This window comes from Myodes glareolus, chromosome 6 (genome assembly GCF_982192425.1).
Source record: "Myodes glareolus chromosome 6, mMyoGla1.1, whole genome shotgun sequence".
Classification (NCBI taxonomy): Eukaryota; Metazoa; Chordata; class Mammalia; order Rodentia; family Cricetidae; genus Myodes; species Myodes glareolus.
The window spans coordinates 106670667-106685648 of NC_142031.1; the positions used below are offsets into that span (position 1 = coordinate 106670667).

At 45.8% G+C, this 14982-nt stretch overlaps 1 long non-coding RNA gene across 1 annotated transcript; it reads right to left on the minus strand.

Moving 5' to 3' along the window:
• Positions 1 to 795: 795 nt before the first annotated feature.
• Positions 796 to 12388, minus strand: LOC125404331 (uncharacterized). Its single transcript, XR_007233241.3, has 3 exons — positions 12183 to 12388; positions 1495 to 1570; positions 796 to 1088 (listed from the first exon to the last, which is right to left on the minus strand). It is a non-coding gene; the product is annotated as an uncharacterized LOC125404331 (long non-coding RNA).
• Between the last annotated feature and the right edge of the window lie 2594 nt (positions 12389 to 14982).

Genomic DNA, 14982 nt, shown 5'->3' on the forward strand with positions numbered 1-14982 from the left:
CCAATGGCCTCATTTTACAGGAAACAACCAGAAACGTCAGGTGGCATCTCCGAGATCCAGGTGGAGGAAGAGGTACTTGGGTCTTCTGTCTCCTGGGCCATAAAGCTACCAGAGACTTCCCCTTTTCTTTCTTTCACTAGCAGGGTAGTAAATATTGGGTACAGGTAGCTAATATGATTGCGTGCGGGCCAATTCTAGTGATGGCCTGCTGAGGAGTCAATGAGCCCATGTGAAGGGATCATGTCCTACATGTTTCCTACATGCACGGATCATGTTCCCTGCTCCAGGATGCAGAAGGGGACCCCTGTAGGAAAGCAATCCCATTGTCACAGCCACAGGCACCTGCCCAGCTCTCTGGGTCCCTGTCCCTCAATGCCAATATCATTGGAAGCTGCTTGCCTGGGACCAAATTTGTTGACCTTGTTGGCTTGTTTGTTTTGCCCTGAAATGGAAAGCCTGAAGCTATTTGATGCTCTCAGATCCTTTCCAGCGTGGAAGCGCTAAGTGGTGACTGGGCGCTTGTGTGAGGTTTGAGCTGCAGGAAGCGGAGATGGAGAAAGGGTTGCTACCTGCTTTCTTTACTTCGTAGTGGCTGAAGCTGCCCCTGAAACACTGAAGCTCTTTGTCCCCTGACCCTTTAACAAGTGGTTTCCACTCACCTTCTTTACTAAGCTCTCTCCTTTGGTTTACTTTCATTCTCCATCCACTTTGGGTTTCTAATAAGCCTTCGAAAGGTCTGTGTCAACCTTCCTTATAAATCCTGGGGACCGAGCGTGGAAAGGAAGTTCACTGTGCTTCTATACAAATCACCAGGAGCTTTATTTGTCCTCAATTTTGACCAAATAAATGAAAGAGGGAAAGAGCTCTTATTACTTAGAAGAAAACGGAGACATCAAAGCCCGGCAGTTTCTCTTTGGCCTGCCTTCCATTGTGTTGCTGTCCTCCCAGGGGCTGGACACCCAACACTCCCCCAGAGGTTCTCAGAGCACGGACAGTGAAGCTGGAAATCCAAGTCTTGCTCCAGGGGGTAGGGGTTTTCTTCACTGCCTTCCCAGGACTTCTGCATGCTGCAGCCAGAGAGGGTGTGTCTGCAAGCAGAATAAAGGAAGTCTGACTCAGGTTCCCTGCAGACTGCCTATGCCTTGTCCACCCCACCCCCAACCCAGCTACCATGGCCAGCCAACCTGTGAAACCAGAGACCAGCTCAGCCTTGCAGGGCAGTGATTCCCAGCCTCCTGGATGCTGGTGGCAAGGGGCCCTGCTCTTAGCTCTGGCAGTCTCATGGCTCAGAGCAGCTCCTGGACCACGGACACCTGGCTTCTCAACCCCCCCGCCCCCCCCCCGTCTTTCTCAGCAGTCTCTGTGCCTGCTTTGCCTTCCCCACTCACCTCTGCTGCTTTCCCTTCTGTTCTCCTCTACCGTGCTGCTGTCTTACCTCACACGCCCCCATCCCTCCTGTCTCTCTTGCTTCCCCTTCCTCTCATTCTCTCTTACCACATTTGGATGCTCACTGAAGAGTTGCTCAGCGGCTTCCCAATCAATGGCGGACATGCCAGATGTTCAGGGACACCTACGAAAGGCAACTGCATTTTTAATCTCTTGAGTCAATTGTATTTGTCTTTGGATTTTCTCTTTTGGTCCTGGGTCTCTGTCTCTCTGTCTCTACATCTCTCTGTCTCTCTGTCTCTCTCTCTCTCTGTCTCTCTCCCCCCCCCTTCCCTCCCTCCCTAAAAGCTTCATTGTAAGAAGTGTATCCATTAGTAAATCAAGATTGATTTCCTCAGGGCTTTGGGAAAAGGATGGTAGGTAGTAACTTCTTTTCATACCATATCTAAATGTTTTCTATATTGTAGAGTGAGGCAATCGCCCTCTTCGTTAAGGTAGGGAGTCCCCAAAAACTTGAGCCCCCAAAATTCAGCTATGTCAATCATTTCCGGCGACCAGTGGTGGCTTTCCTTTTCAAAGGCCCACTGGGTCTGGTGTTTGCTTCAGAGGCCACAAGAATGTATATGAAGGGCTCCTGAGGGGTCCTGCAGCTTTGCTGGTATGGGTTCATGTGAGGCACATCTGCTGTTTCAGTTTGGCAGATTCCAATGGCACATCATCAAAAGTGCTGAATCTTGTTTTGATTAGTTATTTTGTGGCAAACATGGATATTTAATTGAATTTAATAGTCTCAGAACATGTTGGTAGTTAGGGTAGTCACCAATATGATTACAGGGGCAGGGCAGTTCAGGCACTCTCTCCACTATTGCTAGGAGTCTTAGCTGGGATCATCCTAGAGGGATTTATAATACGTGATGATTAAATTTTACAAAATGAGAAAGCGCCTTGCAGGGCACAGTGCCTGTCATGCGCTGGGACAGCAAGACATCCACCTCCTGCTGCGGTGGCATTACCCCAGCAAACCACTAGGGGGCGTGCGTTCAGAGAGTTCTCCATCTCCTAGGCTTCCTGGCCTCAGTAGTGACTATCTCAGGGCTCTCAGTGCGCTGCCTTGGGACAAGTGATGGATGGCCATTGTTCTTCTGTCAAGGCACACATCTATGCAGACTTGCACGAGTAACACAGGCAGAAAAGGAACGAAGAAAAAGACAAGGGGATGAGGTGAAAGAAAGGCAAGAAAGGGTCCCTGAGAAAAGGGACAGACAGAGAAGGCAGAATTGTGACCCTGGGAGAGAAGAGAGCTCATATTCTAGTAGAAGGGTGAACTTTAGTTCTGAAGCAACAACCTTTCTCTCTCAAGCCAGGAGCCATGAGGGCAGCAGCTCCAGAGGAGACTGAGGCTGCTCAGTCTGTGAGACCCAGGTGAAGACTACTCCCCATAACCTTTTTATTATGAATAAATTAATTAATTGATTGATTTGTTTGATCTAAGATGCCTTCATTTCCCTACACTGCAAAGGTCAACTAAGTGACCAGTGTCTCCGAGGACACTGGCAGGTCTGCTGAGTAGGACAAGGTATCCAGCTGTGCCGATTTTCACTCACATCATTCTGAGTGAGAAACCACTCATCGAACTTTAAAATAATTGATATTATTATTATTATTATTATTATTGGTGGTGGTGGTGTGTGTGTGTCTACCAAACATATTTAGAGATTACAGGGCAACTTTGTGCAGTACGCTTTCGTCTACATGCATTCTAGGCCTGGAACTCAGCATTCCAGGATTACAAAGGAAACCTTTTACCCACTGAGACAGATCCCCCACTTCAAGAATGTGGAAAATTATAAGGCTTGAGGTGAAGGCTTCAAGACGCAGGGTTGTGTTCTGGAAGGATGGGAGGCTGAAGGAGAGGAGCACCTCACACTGGGTAAGCTCCCTCAAACATCCCTTTAGGGTTCTTCCTGGAGCAGTTTCTCAAAGCCAGGGAGAGGAGACAAAGGCTAAACGTGGGGTACGCTGCTAGACCTCTGTATCTTGTGTCCTGTCTATCCTATGGCACAAATTGGGGTCCACAGGTGGGCACAAGGAAGAAAGCTATGTCCACTTAAGCCATCAACATTCCTCTTCTATCCACACAGGCAGATTTCTTTCCCTGGGGCCGGAATTGGGGAGGAAAGGAGAGGTTGGGTATCTATGGCACGGGAAACAGTGGGCAACAATGGAAAAGAAGCCAGACTTCTACAAGCTTGCCACTTGGAGATGTCTTAACTCAGGTTGAGGAAGGAAGTGCCAATGTCCTGAGGCTGGGGGACACACTTCTGGGCCAGTGTGTGTGACTCTTGGCTTCACCTCAGCATGACTGGTGCTAGTTACTTCAGTACACATTCACCACGAGAGCCTACAGAAGGTCACCAGCAATTTTCTATAACATTCTTATGGAGCCAGAATGTGCCAGTCTGGCTTGGTGGCCTTAGGAATGGAGTGAGTCTCTCCAGATCTCAGCTCTTTCATCTGTTAGGGAGAGCCCAGTTATGAATGTGACTCAGAAAACACATATGATATATTACAGAGGGCTTAGTCCAGTGCCTGGCCCAGAGAGTTCATCATAACCACAACAGAGAGGCTTGGCTTCATCTCTGTTGAGCAGCTTCAGTGAATATACCAGGTCATGAGTGTTTAAAATAATTTTGTGGCTGTTGTTTGTTTGTCTTACAGGCCTATTTACTATTGTTTTCGAAGGGCAATTCGTAACGCAGACATGAGAAATTTGACAGTAGAAAGAAACAACTGCCTCAGGGAGCTGGTTGCTCTTCCGGAGGACCTGAGTTCAATGCTCAACACCTGTTTAGTGGCCCAGAGCTACCTGTTGCTGCAGTTCCAGGGGATCCAGTGCCTTCTTTTGGCCTCCTTGAACACTAGGCACTCACATGGTACACAGCCATATATGCAGGTAAAACATTCATACATATAAGAAACCCCCCAAAACCCCAAAATAAAAAAATTCTCAAACTAAACAAGACCCACTCAACTACATAAAGTGCTGAGTTATCCAAAAGCTCAAATAGCAAAGGAAAACTACCAGTTCATGGTAGAAGTCTCTAGCAAAGTCTACATCGTGCACATTTGCTTTATCACTACCTATGCAAAGGCACTGGCTCTACCCAATACTATTTCCTGTACTAGAACTTGGATTTAGTCCACACACTGTAAGTCCTTTATTATCTGGCAAGGGAGTGCATCCCAGGATTTGGGGGTGCCTGGATCAGTGGGAAGTGATGAGTTCCCATGTATAGCTATCTACTAGGGCTCCGTAACCTACGTCTCATCCACTCTATTAGTCTGTAACTCAGGCACAGTAAGAGGCTAACAACAATGCTAGGGTCGAATGAGCATAGGAACACACTGTAGCAAACGTTATGGGAATGTTCTCTTTCTTCTCTCCCCAAAGTTACTTGCACAAAATCATTGTGACAGTACAGTTATCATCCTAAGCCAAGAAGGCTCCAAACTGATAAAAGGCAGGTAGCCTATCTCAAGGACAAGCTCTTTCGAGCCATGGTGACGCAGGAGACCTAGGAAGTCTGGGACAAAGTCTCTGCCTTCTGCTGGCTTGGTTGTCACAACACCAGAGCTTGCAGCTTCTGTAGGCAACCTATGAACATAAGAAAGGGGAAACCAAGTCAAGAGAGATGGTCCCTGGTAAGTCATTAAAGCCACTTCTTTCCCCAGACCTTTCATTTGTGAGATAGGAATGTGATTTCATGTGTTAATCCATTTCGAGTAAGGATTTCCATCACTCGGATGCCAAGATTTCAACACCCACGCCCTCTCCTAAGTTCCTGTCCTTTCCCCATTGTGGTGCAGATTTAAAGAGATCTTCCAAGAGTGATCTGGAGCAACACCAGACAAGGTTGCCAAATGAGTCCCCAGTGTCTACAAGTAACACCAGCATCAACATGATGGCCTGGATACGTAGAGTGGCCTCCCGATAGTCAGAAGAGCTGAGTTATCAGAGGAGACATTAGGAGGTGCAGAAGTCGGGCCAGGAGAGGTTGTCAATTCAGGTCAAGTGACGGGAGGGATACAAAATGTATACCTGACCCACCCCAAGGACAACAGCCCATAGAATGAGCACTCCTGAGGGGGACCAAGATAAAGCTGTCAGCCAGGCTGAGGTGAGGACGGCTTCAGATCTTGGGTACAGCTAATGCATGTGGACTTTGCCCATAGATACAGAGAACTATCACTGCCTTGCGTGACCTGACAAGTCAGCATTAATGTGACAGATAGATCACCAGCATCAGACAACGTGACACGGCTGAGAGTCCCTGTTCTAGGCCACTGCAGCAATGCAGGCTCCGTCCAGCCCAAGCCTAACCCAAGTGGAGTAGCCAGAGAAGAGCTGGGCAGGCCCGGGAAGACACAGATGCAACCTTCTCTGTGAGCCTTGCTCTCCTGCTCAGGGCCTTCTTCTTGCAGGCATTGAGAGCCAGTTTTAAAGCTGCAAACCCTGCTGCAAGAAGAATAGCGTTTCCACAGAGGCATTTGCTTTGTTTGGCTTGCTGAGGGAAATTATCAGTTTGCTGTTTCTGCTCCCACCGCACCCTCTGACTCACCCCAGGGGCCGTAGGCGTATTCTGCACCTCGGAGCACCACACTAAAATAAATTTCTCCTGTGCCTGCAAACATCTCATTTTAAGAAATGCGTTCAGTTGGTATTAATTTATACTTTTATGGTTTGCTTGTTTGTTTCAGACAGAAACTCACTACAGCGTCTATTGCCCAGGCTTGTCTGGAACTCACACTGTATCACAGGCTAGACTTGAACCCATAACAACCCTGCTGCTTTTGTCCCTCAAGTGCTAGAATCACAGGTGTAATTTATCATATAGGGCTGTTGTATTGCTGGAAAGAAACCCCCGGAGACTGTTCCTTTTAAGAGCAAAGAGGAATGAGCGTTTGTGAATTTGGCTTACAGACATCATGAAACGTCACAGGCTATTTTGTGAATTTGGCTTACAGATATCATAAAACGTCACAGGCTACTTTGCTGAGCGAGAAGTATTACTATGAGGTAAATCCTGTTTGAGGGCCAGGAGACCGGAAATCTAGCCGAGTCCTTTCGCTTACTCTCTGGCAGACACTTTCACACATGCCTTGCGTTTTCTCACCCACCCTAAATCCATTCCCTGTTACATAATTTTAATCGTTTGTCTCAAGAGCAAATACTGGGGAGTTCTCAAGTGAGTGAGGGAAGTGGAAGGCTTTGCTCTACAGAAAGCAGCAAGGGTTGAAGGTGCAGAGCTCTTATTTGGTTGCCTTGTTGCTTTTGTGAGTCTGGGGCGAAGTTGAGCCTCATCAGGCCCTGTTGCTTATAAAACACCATACTCCACTCCTAATAGTCCAGAGAGAAAATGAACCCTGCTGTGGGTTGGAGCACGTGGGCCATTCTGACCACATTCTTCTTTAGGGAGATTAGAGGCTATTTAAGAGGCAGGGACTTATGTGAGTTGCTGTGGGGAAGGTGGGTCTTAGGAGTTATAGATGGGCCCCACTTCTGCAGATCCATTCTTTCTCTCCCTCTCTCTCTCCCTCTCTCTTTCTCTCTCTCTCTCCTCTGGTTCCCTAAGATGTGAGTGACCCCAGCTTCACACACCCACTGTCATGAACCCCACCATTCTTTTCCTGCCCCGAAAGTCTCCATCTGGGCAGGAAATACTTTTTGACTAATGGAGGAGGGCCCAGCCCACTATGGGCAGCATCAGCCGTACTCAGGGAACTGAGCTGTTTAAGAATGGGAAGCTGAACAAACATTGAATCACCAGCTAGAACATATCCTTGCTCATGAAGCTGCTTCTGGTCCGTTATTCTATCTGAGAAGAGTATCGAATACCGAGGCCCATTACTCAAGCGTAGGATTAGACTTTAAGCAGGCACGCCATGAGGCAACATGCTCAGAAAAGACACTTACCTGTTTGGTATCTTTGTTTCTTTGTAACTAGTAATAAAAAAAAATGCGTATTGGAAGAATTTCTCTTGAGGATACAAAATGTAACATATTCTTGGCCCTGACTTGTCATCTAGTAAGAGCTCAACAATGGGTAATTATTTGTAAAACCCACTAATCTTACAGATTTTCTTCAGTCTCTGTTTCTTAATCATGAGTCTAATGATTTATGACTCCTGTAACCACCACTCAAACTGTATAATCAAGAATTTGTCTGATGTATCCAACATGGTGCAACTGTCATATAGTGTTTGCCTAGGCACCTCCTAATGGATTTTCTTTAATTCTGAAATTTGCATGTATGAAGACAGACTCACGGTTTTCCTTCCTGGATGTGCTTCATATCACCTATATTGTGATGGTTTATCTTAGTTATCAGCTTTATACACAAGGGAAGACCGAACTTCAATTGAGGAGCTGCCTCCATCATACTGGCCAGTGGGCACGTCTGTGGGACATTCTCTTAGTTTCTGACTGATGGAGGTGGGCACAGCCCAGGGTGGGCAGCATCATCCCTATGCAGAGACCTGAGTTCTGGCAGAGAGGGGGCTGAACACACCCTGGAAGCCAGCCAGCCACTAGCTTTCCTCCAGTTTCCTGCCTCTGCTCGGGTGTATGAGTCACCCCTGCCCAGATTCCCTTCAATGACTGGGATGTGTAAGTCAAATAAAACCCGTCCGCCTCAAGTTGCTTTTGACCACGGTGTTTGCCATAGCAACAGAGAGCCAACTAGGACACACACACACACACACACACTGTCCTTTATGTTATAGTTTGTTTCAATTATTATTACACTTTTCTCTCTTCCTTAATAGCAGCCTCACCCCCACCTTGCACATAGATACAACTTGAGAAGTCACTTCAGCTGAAACGCTGACTTTCCAAAGCAATCAGTGGGCATGAAGGTCACAGAGGGCCGGGCATCCTGGACAGCTACTTCCACCCACCAGCATGGTCGGAGACAATTCTGATTTGTACTGTACAGAATGGGCTGCTCCTATGGATCATGCAGAGTTGGGATAGCAGAAGTGCAAGCAGCTAACAGCAAACCTGTGACTACCAAATTCACGAACAGGCAAGATTCCCAGACCCCTGGAGGGCCCAGGACATCTGCAAGCAGAGAATGGTCTTCTTTCAAAGGAAACAAGCTGTTGGCGTTAAGGGCCTGCAGTCCCTTGTGCTCATTAAAACATAGAAAACATCCACGGCTCAGCCTGCTAGGGTCAGCATTGCCGGAATGGATGAAGCCTATGCTCATGGGTTTGGGCTCGGTAACTCAGGAATCCCAGCAGCCTGAACTGAAGTCAGGCAGTGTGCTGGCATGTCCCTTCACTGCTGTGCACAATCTTTCTCCAAAATGGGATCACAGAAACGTTTCACTTAATCTACTGTAATTATGATGAGAAATGACATTATTTGTCTTTGGAATATCATAACTACTCCACTCCACTCCACTCCAACATTGTTTCTCTCTGAGCTATAGTTTCATAGTTGGTCAAGAAGAGCCAGTGCAACAATTTCAGTTGAGTGCACTTGGCTAGTGAGAGTTTGTGCTTGCTACCAGATGCTCTCTGGTCCTACCAGAACTGTTGCAATACATGTTATTCTCATTCCACCCTCGGATTTGAACCTGGGCAGAACCTTTAAGCCTCCATCGCCTAGCGGAAGGCTTGCAAGTGAAAGCCCCACACTCGAAACAGAAGAAAGCTAAGTTGAGAGCTTAGGCGAATCCGTAGTGACAGGTCAAGGTGCTTACATGAAGCTGGCAAAGGACACAGGATGGCGCTGACCAGGCCAGGCCTTCTAGGGATACAGAAGCGGTTGTCATCACAAATGGCTGCATGAACTGTGCACCAGACCGGAAGAACCAATCACAATTAAGAGGCTGCAGCTGGGATTGCGCCATTGTTTCGTGGCATGTAAATCAGGAGGACGAGAAATTGCCATCATGGAACCTAAGAAACATGGTCCCTATGGTCTGTGTGACAAGGGCAACTCTTGGATTCAACTGATACTCCACTTTCCCACCTAATCTGTGCCCCAACTAAAGGGATGTGTGTAGAATAAAAAATATTGGGATTATCTTTTCTATTTTTAACTTTATAGTGTAGCAATGTATTCCAGATAACTTTGCATATCAGCATATATATGTGTGTATATACAGCCTATATATAAGCATTTCTAAAGATTCCACACTGTTCCCTTGTATTAACTTACTGTAATTTTCCAAATCACCTGTCAACGAATGAACATCTTGACTGTTTCCAGTTTTCTATGTTACAAACAATACTGCAGTTGCTGTTACCCTTTAAAGTTATAATATTGATTTCTCATTTATCTAGTTTTTGTAATTTTAATTTTCCATATCTTCAAAAGCATTGGGGGACCGTTAACAAGTTTTAAACTTTGTGTCTTGTGTCACTTCATTTTTAATTCTTTCATATTCACAAATCTGCATGTTTATAGGACATTCGTACTTCCTTTCTTCTGAGCTCCTAGTTCATCCACCTGTGCATTTTCTTAATAGATATGACAGTGATTGGAAATAACCAATTAGTACAGTTTCTTAAACTCTCAAGTTTGTTCTTTCCAAAGCATTTTTAAGGAGAGAAGCATTCACTATAGCTAATCTATCTGACTAGTTTTGCTTTTTAAAACAGTTTTTAACAACAAGCCTGGAAGGAAATGTACAAACGTATTCACGAGTAGTGAAGTCATAGGTGTTTTTCAGGTTCTCCTTCAGTTACTGCTTCTCAGAACCCTGACAAAGCCTGTTTACCCCTGTGATCACAGAGATCGGAAGCACGGTTTTGGAGCTATGGCTGACCTCTGCACTTGTGTGGTTCTCCTCTGCCTGCAAGTGAAGGGTCAGGGGGTCAGACAACTCTGCAGTCCAGGTTGGAGGTTGCGGGAGACTGATTGATGTGCCTCCTGCAGACTTCGTTTCTGAGGAAGACCTTAGTTGTGTGCTTGGTTTGCTGTAATTTGGCATTTACAAAGAAAACAGATGGCTTCAAGAGTAACCCAAGCTTTTTTAAGCTTCTAGCTTTTCTATGCAAGTCCATAGTGCCTCAGTCCTCACCTTAGAAGGTTTCCCCAGGAGCTTCTGGCCATTTGTTTGACTACTCTGACCTCCTAATTACCCATTTCATTGGGTCAATTTGGCATCACCCCATGGAAGGAAGACCTTTCTCTCCTATCCTTTCAGAATCTCCATGGATTGCCGAGCAAGATTGTTGACACAATAGACCTGACTGAAGCTAGAGGCTTCCACGAGACTGCAGAGCATGGGGAATAAGCCAGGAAGTGGGGATCGAAATGGAGCATCACAAATCCTGGCTCCTCCCTGGCCCCAGACCAGAGCTTCTTCTCCCATTGTTATCTCAGAGAGTGCTTTCCCTCACATCCTCAATCCTGCCCCCTCAGCAGACAGGGGAGACCCCAGGAGCTGTTGTCGGCGCAACAGACATGGGCATCACTTCCCAAGGCGGTTCAGTCTTCACCTACAGAAAGTTTAACCACTTCCCTACGCCCCAGATGAAGCATAGACAGAAATAAGGGAAAGCTTTTTTTCCCCACTATAGAAGAAAATGTCTTCTAAGAATTGTCTTCTTAGAGAAGACAGAAAGGAGAAACAGCAGACAGTCCTCAGGACAACAGGGAGGCTGCCTCCTTCTCTTGTCAGCTGCATGTCCCCTCAGGCCTGTGGGAAAGCTGCCCTCACACAACACCAACAATTGACTATCCCAACTGTAGTTATGGATGAACAGATGCCAGGATTCTGCAGTCCGGGAGACAGGACTTTAAGCATCACACTGTCTTATGATGATTCAATTCTGAGTTGATGTTTTTGCTTTTATTTTAATTAAAAAAAATTATGTGCACTGGTGTTTTGCCTGCATGCATGTCTGCATGAGGGTGTGGGGTACCCAAGGACTAGATTTGCAGATAGTGTGAGCCGCCATGTGGATGCTGGAAATTGAACCCCGGGTTCTCTTAGAAGAACAGCCAGTGTTCTCAACCACTGAATCATTTCTCCAGTCCCAGTGTTCTTGCTTTTAAATTATACATTTCTGTTGGCCAGACTTTGAGCTCCTTTGTAGAATCGTTGGCTTGGTCATTGACCTCTAGTGTTTTGCAGAGAACAGGGCAACAGCCCTGCTGGCGTGGCTAATGGCCTGGCAATCCTGAGTGACCTGAAGCCCTGCCATATGCTGGAGCCCTCAACAAGGGTCTACAGAGACAACCCACAGCTAGGCTGTATTTTTCTTTCTATTATCCCAAATCTAGTGTCCTTGAGAAATGTTTATTTTGTTAACGTGACCTTGGCTTCCTTTGAATTTGATGTGTTATCTATGTTTCCTCTAAGTATGATTGTTATTGCTTCTATTTGTGATAAGAACAAAACACAAAATGATTTCTGCTTCCAGCACTATGAGATAAATGTTATTATCCTCACTTAACAGCCAAAGATCACCCCGGAAGAACAAAGTGCCAGGCCCTGTGGGATCCACCCTCCCCACAGGGACTCATGCCAAGTCACACAAAGTGCCATGCTCAGCTCCTGGCCGGGGCAAGGCAGTGGCTGTGGCTCTTCCTGACGCTGGGAGGACGGAGGAGGCTGCTGTGTTTCAGACTTCCTGCTCCTTTCAAAATAAGGCACCTTCGCATTTTCCCATTTCAGGCACGCCAAAGAGAAATAGAACGGCCTTTATAAAGAGCTTAGAGAAGCAGACAGTTCTATGACACTTCCCAGCAATGTACAAAGACAAAGGAAAATACACACCTGGAGAGCTCCTGGTGGGTTTGGAAATGACAATGTGGCCGCAAGTAGTCCCAAGTGCCAAACTTTCTTGGCTGTTGGAAGGTGGCCTGCATCGCATAGACATGTTCAGCCGACCTCCTTACTCATAGTTTCTACATTTTGATTTTCCTACTTGTTGACATTTGTTCGCGGCCCGACCGTCCATTCTCGTGACACCCACCGGGTAATCATTCATGGACATGAGCAGAACACTAGAAAAGGTGTCACCCGGGTGTTTACATTTCCAAGCCAGTGGAACCAGGGTCTGCCCTGCCTCCTGGCTTTCACTCTCATCTTACAAGCCAGTGTCCTTTTCCTGTTACATTTCTGCGCCCTTTGTTGGCAATTACTCTGTTTAAAATGGGCCCCAAACACAACACTGAAGAACCTCCTAGCGTTTAGGAAACGAGAGTTCTCAACCGAGAAATTATGTCAATGTGCTTCATTCGGTTAGTGCTGCAAGCTCTGTATAGAGCTAATGAGTCAACAATGTATATTAAATAAAATTTCTTCCAAAAGATACTTCATGTTTATTTGATTAGCAGAAAAAGTGCCCCGAGAGGAGGCGAATGGGAACTGACCTCGAGTCCCCCGGCAAGCAATAGTTTGCTATTCACTAACGTGGTGAATTACTGATCCAGCGAAGGAGAGACTATGCAACACAGCTATCATGAGAATGAAGAACCTATTATATATTTACATGTGCAGTACATTTGTGCATGGATGCATTTGTGACTGTCGTATCCCAATTCACTGCAGTCTTGAAAAAGTCAATCTGTATTATTCATTAATAAACCTTGGAGAAAAACATTCCCAACTGATAAAGTATATTTATCTTAATTAGGGATGAAAGGTCTTGGGGCTGGTTTTGTGTTTTTAACTAGCTATCCTTCCAATCAGTACTAACTTTGTTGTACCAACATGGGAATGCACTTGACTACTGTCTAGGAGCAAGGGGTGCTGGCTACAATAGTTTGCAGATGTTACTGCAAAACATTTACTTGGTATCTTACTGCATTCCAAGCAACATTTTCATTCCAGACATCTGTCTAAGAGTTGGTTATCTAGTTAATAAATGGACGTTTGAACATAATATTTTGTTCATATCTCTTTGGACCATGTATCTTTAAACAACTAAGCCTTAAATGCCAACTCCCGCTGAGTCAGACCCTCCACAGACTAACACTGCCTCTCTGGTAGGCACAGCCGGAGCAGTCCAGGGCTAGAAAGTCCCGTGCTCCCACACGAGGGTGGAATGGACTCTTGTCAGTTTCTTTATCTTGCTGTAGCAACACCTGCCAGGAGCATCCCAATGTCTTCAGCTTACGCTCTTTGTCTGGATGAGTGGTTTCAGTCGGCCTGAAATCAGGGGGCGATAGCAACTAAACATAGACTTAAAAGGGGGGGGACAGGTTGTTGGTTCAGTTGGTAAAGTATTTTCTGTATAAGCCTGAAGACCTGAGTTTCAATCCTGAGCACACACGTAAGAACCAGGAAGGCAGGTGCCCATAGTAGCAGGCTGGCCGCATAGACAGAAGAATCCCTGGGGGCTTGCTGCCTAGCCAGTCTGACCAAGTTGGGTTCAGTAAGAAACCCTGATATATAATAAGAGATAGAGGGTGATTGAAGAATACATTCAGTGTTGCTCTCTGGCCTACACACACACACACACACACACACACACACACACACACACACACACACTGAGATACCCATAATTTAAAAGAAAGAATTTAAATTGAACTAAAAGGGGAGATTTGTCATTTCTTTTTAAGTGAAGATTACAGTTAAACTCCCTTGTAAGAAGCAGCATGTGAGGTTGAAGGAGCCTTAGACAGGAGTAGGGTGTTATTCTAGCGGACGAGACTAATGAGCTGTCTCCAATATGCAGATGCCTCAAGTGGGCCTGAGTATTCTCATCTGTGAAGGTTGAAGATGTACAGATTTTTCATTGGTGTCCTGCTTAGCTGGGTAATGTGGGCTGATCTTAAGTTTTTGCAAATCATCTTCCTGCTGGAAAGACTTCTGTGCCTTAGGCCCTCAAGGGGACACTGATTTTACACCAGTCTACAAGTACCTCACACCAGGCCCACAGAAGTCCTGTCTGGTCCTAAGTACTAAAAGATACAATGCTTCTTTTTCATGTCATCTTCTGACCTCAGAGGTTTGACAACTGGCTAATCCATGCATTCAAGAAATGCATGGACATTTTTACATTGTAGCCACACAGTATCTAAAACATGGTTTTTGCCTTTCCTTTAAACCAAGGTCTGTGGGTACCCTGGCTTTGCTAACAGTTGTTACTCAAAGTAGGTTAACAACTCAATATCCTGTCAAATTATTTTCTTTGGAAATATGCTCCTTGTCTAAGAAAATGAGTCAGCTCCAGAAAAATGTTTTTCTACGCAACTAAAAGGAAAGAATTCATTTTTGTTTTACTAACAACATAAAAAAATGTGTCTGGTGACCTGAGTTGATTGGCATCATGTTTTTAATTTTTCTAGAATTGTTTTTGGAGGCCAGAATAACTGCCTTTGTTACTGCTAACCCCTTGTATTGGCTCCTTTTCTATTGCTGTGGTAAAACACCATTACTGAAAGCAATTGAGGGAAGAAAGGTTGTATTTGGGCTCATGGCTCCCGTGAGGGAGTCCATTATGGTGGGGGAAGCCAGGCAGCAGGCAGCTGGAGCAGGAAGCTGAGAGATCACAACTTTAACTATAAACACCAAGCAGAGAGAGAGAAAAAAAAAGAGAGAGAGAGAGAGAGGGAGAGACAGAGAG